The 9,865-nt window shown below is 33.2% G+C and overlaps 1 long non-coding RNA gene across 1 annotated transcript; it reads right to left on the bottom strand.

Moving 5' to 3' along the window:
• Window positions 1-8,159: 8,159 nt before the first annotated feature.
• On the bottom strand, window positions 8,160-8,918 carry LOC136272493 (uncharacterized). The gene is made up of 3 exons (XR_010710500.1): window positions 8,579-8,918; window positions 8,375-8,436; window positions 8,160-8,294 (listed from the first exon to the last, which is right to left on the bottom strand). It is a non-coding gene; the product is annotated as an uncharacterized lncRNA (long non-coding RNA).
• Between the last annotated feature and the right edge of the window lie 947 nt (window positions 8,919-9,865).

The following is a 9,865-nucleotide window of genomic DNA, read 5'->3' as shown; positions in this document are numbered from 1 at the left end:
GAGCTGACGTTGGTTAAGTGTCGCCTGACTCTTTAAAAACTCCCCTGAGAAATAAAAGTACGCGAAGTATACTTTTTTATTTACTTAAAAAAGCATGATATTCTTAAAATTACACATTTTTTATGCTTCTCAAAAGTTTTTCTTTTGATTCTCGCGAGAACGTGAGTTTGGAAACCATTGTTACTATGAATTGTGGGTCAAAATTTACCGACGCTGAAAAAATCTATCGGATCAATGTGTAAACCTTTGTGACGTCACTCGATTATATTTGGTTGAGAGTGTACTGAGGTGAACTTTAGAGGTAGCCCTGACTGTATGTCGTATACATCGTTATTGTTTTTATATTGTCGTGAGAGTGTGAATTGATAAAAATTGCCATGATTACAGAGAACTACTGGGACGATTAAAACAATGCATTACTGGTCCGATTTACTGACGCCAAAAAAATCCGTTGAATGAATGTTCAACTAGTCCGAATTTTCTTTTCACACACGCTTTGCCGGTAGAGCTCGCTTCGCTCCGGCGCTGCGCGCCAGCGAGCTGCGCTCGCTATAATTATCATTGTTGACGTCACATGCATATATTGTAGAGAAGATCAATATCGGGAGACAAATCATCGGAAAACAGTGTAAACAATGCCGAAATAAGACTTATTTAATACTGATACACAAGATTTAGATGAATATCAATTTGGATATACAGTACCGATCAGACCCAACCTAACAGAAAGTAAACCCCAACTAAACCCTGGGTTTACTTTCTGGGTTTACTTTCTGGGTTTACTCTGGGTTTACTATAGTGGACCCAGAGTAAACCCCAAGTAAACCCAGAGTGGACACAGAGAATAAACCCCGATCAGAGGTATACCCTGAAAGCAAACGCTACATGTGTATTCGAAATATACAAGAGACAGGAATCACAGGCAGTAGAATGATAAGAGAAAATACAGGCCTGCTTCACACTTTAGTGCGTATAGTTGACTCCAAAAGCAGTTCTCGAGTAAACCCAAAGTAAACCCCGAGTGGACCAAAATTTTAAAAAAGTAAGCCCAAAGTAAACCCAAAAAGAAAACCCGGGGTTTAGTTGGGTTTTACTCTTGTGTTATTTTGGGTCTGATCGGTACTTTAATCAGGATAATACGGGCATTGATATTTTGTTCTATTAGCGAGTGTTATAAGTAAGCAGACAAACATTTATGTGGCTTGACCGGCCTTTCCTCTGTCAGTGTGTACAAAAAGGCAAAAGTGTAACACTATCCCGAATATTATGAAAGTTAAATTTGGCATATATCCAAAGCATATGACCTAAACTACTTGAAAATTGCTGCTAAAATCCTGTGCTTCGTTAATGTAAATAAAGATACGTAGTATGTTCGAGGGGGTTTCCTATAAATAATGACACTATTTTTTTATTACGATTAAAAATAGGATTATAGCTGCAGTGATACTAATAAACATGAAATAATTGCCGATCGAAATATTTTGTCATACATACAAATGAATTTCGGGGTAGTGTTAAACTTTTTGATCTTTTGTTAATTAAAAAAATTATTTATTTTTAACTGTCACGTGATACCATGGCACGGCAGCTTCAAAGATCGACCCGATTCCGATGTAGAAAAATAATATCATGCCGAAAACATTCACTTCATATTGATATTCAGCACTGGTTTCATCAAATCAAACTTTTTAAAATTGATCATAATATCGACGGTCATTAAACTCGGAGTTGCCTTAACCTACTCGTGTTGTTTTGGTTTTGCGAAATGTATTGTTTAAGATATTTTTTCTATAACTTATGTATAATATTTTAAACGTAAAAAGCCTTATACATTGAATTAATTTACATGACCTACATTATAATTTTAGTAACAATGGCCTAGTATATTTAACTCCTTTTTTTCTTATATTTCGTCAGAAACACTTAAGCCCGAAATAAAAGTAGTAGATATTGATCAATTTTAACCAGTATCTCCCCCACCTTCTGTATTGGTAATATTTCCGATGAAACTGTTTGCTGTTGCGTAGACACTTTTGTAGATGTAGCTAACTGAAGAAACTAAATACATGTACCAAAAACACCAAAATTAAAACATGAAACATGTATTGATACACATGTACATGTTTACATTTGGCAAATAAAATGTCCCATTTCATAACCAATATTGAGTTGTGTTGAATAATTATATGGAAGCAGCATGTGAATATAAATGGGTGAAAGTTATATTGTAACCTTTTTTCCTTTTAAAGGAGAAATATTTAAAAACTGAACTTTATTTATTTTACAACGATTGATAAACAAGTTCTACAACTTATATTAATATCTCTCGTTGGCACGGATGTTAGTGCGAGGGGGTCATTGGTGTGGGAAGAAGCCGGAGTACCCGGAGAGAACCCACGTGTCCAAGCGGGCGACCGCCATACCCTATCACATACGACCTCTGTCAATCACGGGGATCGAACTCGGGTCGCAGCGGTGAAGAGCGAGTGCATTGTCCACTACGCTACGAGAAATATTTGACTCACTGATAAATACTCAATGATAAGATTGATATCTTATCAGAAAATCGTCCACATTCACAGCTTGCGGTCAGACTAAAGAAAAAGGAAACATTGTGCATAACTAATGATTCTTTGCTAAGTATATATCATAATCTGCTGAATTCAGACAATTTACGTTATATACATATTTAAAGAATTGCTTCATTGTTGCAAAATAGTCCACATTCACAGCTTGCAGTCAGATTAAAGAAAAAAGGAAACATTGTGCATAACTAATGATTCTTTGCTAAGTATATATCATCGAATCTGCTGAATTCAGACAATTTACGTTATACAGTAAAACTCGTTTAGTACGAACTCGTATATAGCGAATTCTCGGATATAGCGAAGTCTTTTTGAGTCCCCGGTAAAATTCTTCACAAATCTTTGCAAATTTTTACGGATATAACGAATTCGGATATAACGAATTTACAGATATAGCAAACTGATGTTGAGTCCCGTAGAGGTGAATTATAACGAAATTTAACACTTCATGACAAATTTCTTTACAGTTTAAAAAAGTTTGCACTACCCTTTTACATAATAGTTTGACAGATCTATTTTCATACAATTTTTTCGACTTACAATCCAATTATGAAAGGTATCAAAGTAATGTATTTTTATTCTAAGCCTCAAATAGCAAACATTATGGTCTGGTATAAGAATACATGTATATAGTGAATTTGCTATAGTTACTATTACGAATTCGTTATACGGATATAGCGAATTACGGATATAACGAAGTTAATCCATCGGTCCCTATGACTTCGCTATAACCGAGTTTTACTGTATACATATTTAAAGAATGCACCATTGTTGCAAAATACCATCTAGAGATCGGTCACAGTCAGTGACAAAATTGCAATCTTCTTAATGACAAGCACATGGCATTTGACAGTCATGTCCGTATGAAGGAAAAGTGCACTTGTTGTCGCAGTTATCTCCTGTATATCCCACTACACAAGCTACATCATGAAATTAATGCATATAGTTTTTTATTCTCCTTTCAAATTTAAAAAGACAAAAATTCAATTTGTTCACGATATCATGTATAATACCTGCGTACGCATTCCTCACTATTATTGTCCCACTTGTACCAAAAACAACATATAGTTCCTTCATCAATTCTACAACAATGCTATGTTGAATTCATTTATTGTCAATGGTTATTTTGTTTCACGTTAACCTTTAAAATGCATTTGACTTACCTTCCAGCTATCTTTTTAGATGAAGATGGCATAATGCTGACAAACACAGTAACAGGACAATAACAATGCTTAAATCAACTTTGGATATCATTTCAGCTGGCACTATTTTACAGTATAAACGAGTTTATCAAATCATCATATAAAACATTCATAATAATAATGTGCATGTTTTAAACCATGGTTTACTATTCATATTTCTTTGTTCCTTCCAAATACTAGCATTATGAGATTCTAGATTTAATATGTTACTTTTCAAAATCAGGAAACTTTTTTTTTAATTTTAAACAATTTTAATTGAAAACATTTTTTATTGTAAGACTGTTTATTTTTCTGAAGGAAAACCACATTAGTTTCGGAGATAGTATTTTTGAAAATTGATATAAAAGTTGCTGAAAAATAATTATAACAAAGAACATAAGTAAATTATTTACCTCATTGTAAAACTGGTATGCACCAACTGATCTTTTTGTCGTTTATTAAGAAGTTACAAACGAGGGAAAAAAATAACTCACACAATCGAGATTGACGGTTTGTAGATTAGATTGTTAAACACCACTTTGATTTCTTTTTTTCAATTAAAGTAGATCAAGTGTTCTGTGATGTCATACTTTATTGTAAAACTTTGAATTCTTTAAAATTTGTCAAAGATAGTTTTATATATTTTATGTGAATAGAATCACATGGAAGTACTAGTAACTAAAATTACTATTTAAGATATTTTCGCAGCTTAATTTATTCGTAAATTTCCAATTTTTTATACATTTTATTTATGCTAAGGGGAAATAATTCTTTTTCTGACTGTTCTCTCAGTTCTATGTCCAAAAATATACTTTTTCTTATCCCAACAGTTAATTTTAAAATGCATTTGCAATTTTACTTCTCTGACACAGCTGACAATAAAACAAAAACAAGATAAACAGGTTTCTGCCTACAAATATTTAAGGAATGAATTCAATATTTATTTGTTTTATACGGTATCAAATGGTTTGGGGCAGTTTACACTTTATAAACAGCGAAGCGAATCGTATGAGATTTTAAAGATAAGCTATGCTATGGTGTATGTTGTAAAAGATACGCTTGAGTTTATTGTATTACTCATTACTTTACTCCTTATTGTACATAAAAAGGTTATTTGACCTTTAAAATGACGTCAAATTGTATAAAATTCAAACGTAACCTCATGCGTATTGATACGTTTTTGACGTTGGTCTTACTATAATGTAATCAACATTCTTTATAAGATACATATACATTACATATTGTGAAAAAAATAATTAAAGATTAATTTGATTGTAATATATTTTAATCACTACACTACAAACAGGAATAAACAAGAGATAAAATGTGCAACTAATATGATAAAAACCAAAACAACATAATAACAAATATAATTTTATGATGTTGTAATCACACATACCATAAAAACAACCAATCAATCTATCAACATTATAAAGGTCTACAACATAGTTCATAATTCTTTGAATTTGATGGGACTAATTTACTTAACATGGTTCGTTGGGATTAACTTTTTTGATAATTTAATATAGGGCAGTTATAAAATATATAAAACAAGAGGCCCATGTGCCACATCGCTCACCTGAGCAACAATTGCATTCATTCTGATCAAATTAGCATTACAGTATCAAAATATCTTGACAACTAAGTACAGTAGATATTGCTTAAAACAAATGAAAATCTGCTAATTTTTATCCACCTCTTTCTTTTTGGTAAATACCAAGCCCCTTTTGTTGTTGTAGCTGTAAGAAGATTGTTCTCTATTCCTATATACCCCCCCCCCCCTCCACTTCGAGGCCCCACTTTTCTCTAGGGAATTATGGTTTCATCAAACTTAAATCTGCATAACCTGTGATTTCACACTAAGTACTGAGTTTTTGACCGAACACTTTCCCATAATATTTTTAAAGATTTTCTCTATATATTCCTATGTAAAAATTCAAAATGCCATCACGGCTCCGCCCTACCACTAGGGACTGTGATTTTGTAAACTTGAATTTACATTACCCGAGGATGCCTCTACACAAGTTTAAGTTTTTCTGGCCAAAAAGTCTTTAAAAATAAGATGTTTAATGATTTTCTCTATATATTCCTATGTAAAAATTCATCCCCAATTGTGGCCTCACCCTACCCCTGGACTTGAATCTATACGATATGGGGATGCATCCACTCAAAAGTTGGGCTTTCCTGGCCTAATAATTTTGAAAAGAAGATTTTTAAAGATTTTCTCTATATATTAAAATTTATCCCCAATTGTGGCCCCGCCCTACCCACAGGGACCATGATTTGAACAAACTTGAATCTACATTATCTGAGGATGCTTTTACACGCCAATTTGAGCTTTCTTGGCAAAGTAGTTTTTTAAAAAAAGAATTAAAAAGAGTTTCTCTATATATTCCTGTATAAAAAAAGTATCCCCAAATTGTGGTCCCACCCTACCCCCGAGGACCATGATTTGAACAAACTTGAATCTACACTATCTGAGGATGCTTCCACTCAAATTTGAGCTTTCCTGGCCTAATACCGGCAGTTTTTGAGAAGATTTTTAAAGATCTTCTCAATATATTTCTATGTAAAATTTGATCCCCCAATTGTGGCCCCACCCTACCCCCGGGGACCATGATTTGAACAAACTTGAATTTACACAATCTGAGGATGCTTCCATTTTTTTTAATTTGAGCTTTTCTGGCCTTATAGTTTTTGAGAAGATGATTTTTAAAGATGTTCTCTTTATATTCTTGTGTAAAAAATCCATTCCCCCATTGTGGTTCACCATACCCCCAGGGACTATGATTTGAACAAACTTAAATCTACATAATTTGAGGATGCTTCCACTCAAATTTGAGCTTTCCTGGCCTAATACCGGTACTTTTTGAGAAGAAGATTTTTAAAGATTTTCTCAATATATTCCTATGTAAAACTTGACCCCCAATTGTGGCCCCACCCTACCCCCGGGGACCATGATTTGAACAAACTTGAATCTACACTATCTGAGGATGCTTTTATTTTAATGTGAGCTTTCTTGGCCAAATAGTTTTTAAAAGAAATTTTTAAAAAGATTTTCTCTATATATTCCTGTATTAAAAATTATCCCCAAATTGTGGCCCCACCCTACCCCCGGGGACCATGATTTGAACAAAATTGAATCTAACCTATCTGAGGATGTTTCCACTCAAATTCGGGCTTTTCTGCTCTAATAGTTTTAGAGAAGAAGATTCTTAAAGATTTTCTCTTTATATTCTTATGTAAAACTTGACCCCCAATTGTGGTCCCATCGTACTCCCGGGGACCATGATTTGAACAAACGTAAATCTACACAATCTGAGGATGCTCCCATTTTAATTTGAGCTTTTCTGGCCTGATGGTTTTTGAGAAGATTTTTAAAGATGTCCTTTATATATTTCTATGTAAAACTTGATCCGCCTCTTGTGGCCCCTCCCTACCTCCGGGGACCATGATTTGAACAAACTTGAACAAACTTGAATCTACATCTGAGATGCCTCCACACAAGTTTAAGCTTTTCAGACTGAATAGTTTTTGAGAAGAAGATTTTTGAAAAATACCAACAAATTTTCAATAATTCTCAATTATCTCCCCTTTAAAGAGGGCGTGACCCTTCATTTGAACAAACTTGAATCACCTTCATCTATTGGTGCTTTGTGCCAAATTTGGTTGAAATCTGCCCAGTGGTTCTTGAGAAGAAGATGAAACCTGAAAAGTTAACAACGACGACGACGACAACAACGGCAACAACGACTACGACGGCGACGACAACGACAGACAACGGACAAATTGTGATCAGAAAAGCTCACTTGCGCCTTTGGCTCAGGTGAGCTAAAAATGAGCACAGTAAATATTAATGATTTATGGAATGATTATTGGAATTCTTTGAATCATGCATATTGTGAGTGGTGGTTCATAAATCTAATACGTTTTTCCACTCGATAGGTAAAAAGAATCACCAGTAAAATGCTGAAAGCAACTGTCGCAAGAACAATGGTTGCAATCGTCATCTTTGATGGCTGGCTGTTAGTCACCATTTCATCATTAAGGCTGTCTATAGACGTTAATCTATACAAACTGTCGTTTTCTAAAAAGTAAATGCAAGATCAAATGTTTTTCTGTATATCTTTATTTTTTCTCTTCAGTTTTTATTTTTTACCTGTTCCTTGCTCTCAGTAAAACGACAATAAAACATGATAATGGGGTATACGGATTCCTGATAATCTACACAAATGTTTATAACATGATTATCTATTGTTTCGTGACATTTCTAAAATCAACGTTGAGAGTATATATAAGTAGTCATTTATTTTTAAATCTATAATCGACTTGATTAAGGAAAACGGACATGCTATTAAATATAAGGAATGATGTGTTCGTAGTTCACCTATCATAGTTGTTCCGATGCAGCCATCCGCAAAATGACATGGGTCGTTGCTGCAGTAACATATCGACTGACAGTCCAACCCGTTTGTTGGGAACTGGCAGGGGGTCCTGCAGTTAAAACCAGTGAAGCCCTTTTTACAACCTGTTGAACATCAGACAAATATTATATAACGTTGGTGATCTCAATGTTAATTTAAATCTTGACTTCTATGTCATACTTACGTAAACATTTTCCTAGCGTGTCGTTCCACTGATACCCTACACAACACGTAGTCCCATTTTGGCTACAAAATGATATGGTTACTTTCGTGATTATTGCGTTCTAGAATATCAATAACTTAATTTCATTTCGTTATCAACTGTTTTCCTTATATTGATAAATCTTAAAAAAGAGTTTATTCATAAACATAAAGTTAAAATACTTACCCTCCACAAATGTCCGTCTCAGTCGTATTGTCTATCATAAAACATACTGTTATCAAAATAACTGTAATATTCATTTGGACATGTAATTCTTCTTTATTATTCAAAAGCTGTAGTCTCTCTTTTTGCTGTTAGAAAAATGATGTTTTTATTTTATGATAAATTAATATTTCCGTCCTCTCTTTCAAATTGAATAATATGTACTGAAATCAACGATCTAAACAGAGAAAGTGAGATATGTTATGCATAATTAGAACAGGTGTCTTTTTTCCATTAATTATAACAACATTGTCTAGTCTATTTTTTTCTAATCAAATAATATTAGTTTTCAGACTTTGAGCAAAATTTTGATTAATTTGAAGAAAAAAAAATCACCGAGTAAAATAGTAATGTACGGAAAAATTTTAATTTTAATTAATCGTTTATTCTGAAGACAAAACTTTAATTAGGAAGAGCACACAGAAGTTATGGAGTACGAAAAATGACATCCCGAGAAGAGAAGAGTAGTCGTTGTCATGTGAACACTTTCGGTACAGTGATTGTGTTAAAAATCAGATGATCTGGGTTCTAATTAATCTCAGCAACTATTCGTTTCTGTTACAAAGAAAGAAAGAAAAATGAGATGATTTCATTTTGCTTACGGTGCAACCTAATACGTGTAGTACTGCTGCAAACTTTTATTCTAATCCCCAAATACTATAAAAACGTCTTTTTTCCAAATGTTTCATACAACACAAAAACTCATGGAATCTATTTTGATACATATAAATCAACTTGCAGCTGTCTCTGATAATATTATAAGGTGTTGCGTTTTATCAGATCATGCTGTATGCATTTAGGGTACATAATTAAGCAATCTTTGATTAATATCGTGTACTATGGCTGCATTATCGAAATAGTCTGAGTTTATCACGGTGAAGATCGAGAAGAATGTTTCCATGTTTTGCACAATCCCATGTGAAATTCTAATGGCATGTTAAATGACATGCAATAACCTGTAATTAGATTTTCTTGCATTGAACTGAATTGGTCATGCACAATGTATAACAATAAATAAGTGGCGTTTTTATCCTTAAGCTAGCACATTGCATATTGTGTTTCAAAATGTAGTTGTTTATTGTGACAAGATTTCTTATTAATATCGATGCAATTATAACATTATTTTTCAATTAATTAAAATATGTCGGCTAATATTAGGAAAATAGTATAAATGGCATCTTTAATAAATAAAAGTCATTTGAAGCAGACATGTAACACATTTTAGAAAATAAAACTGATCATGCAACGTAC

Source organism: Magallana gigas, chromosome 10 (assembly GCF_963853765.1).
Source record: "Magallana gigas chromosome 10, xbMagGiga1.1, whole genome shotgun sequence".
Taxonomy (NCBI): domain Eukaryota; kingdom Metazoa; phylum Mollusca; class Bivalvia; order Ostreida; family Ostreidae; genus Magallana; species Magallana gigas.
The sequence above is the reverse complement of the archived record's forward strand: the minus strand, read 5'-3'. Positions and strand labels throughout refer to the sequence as shown.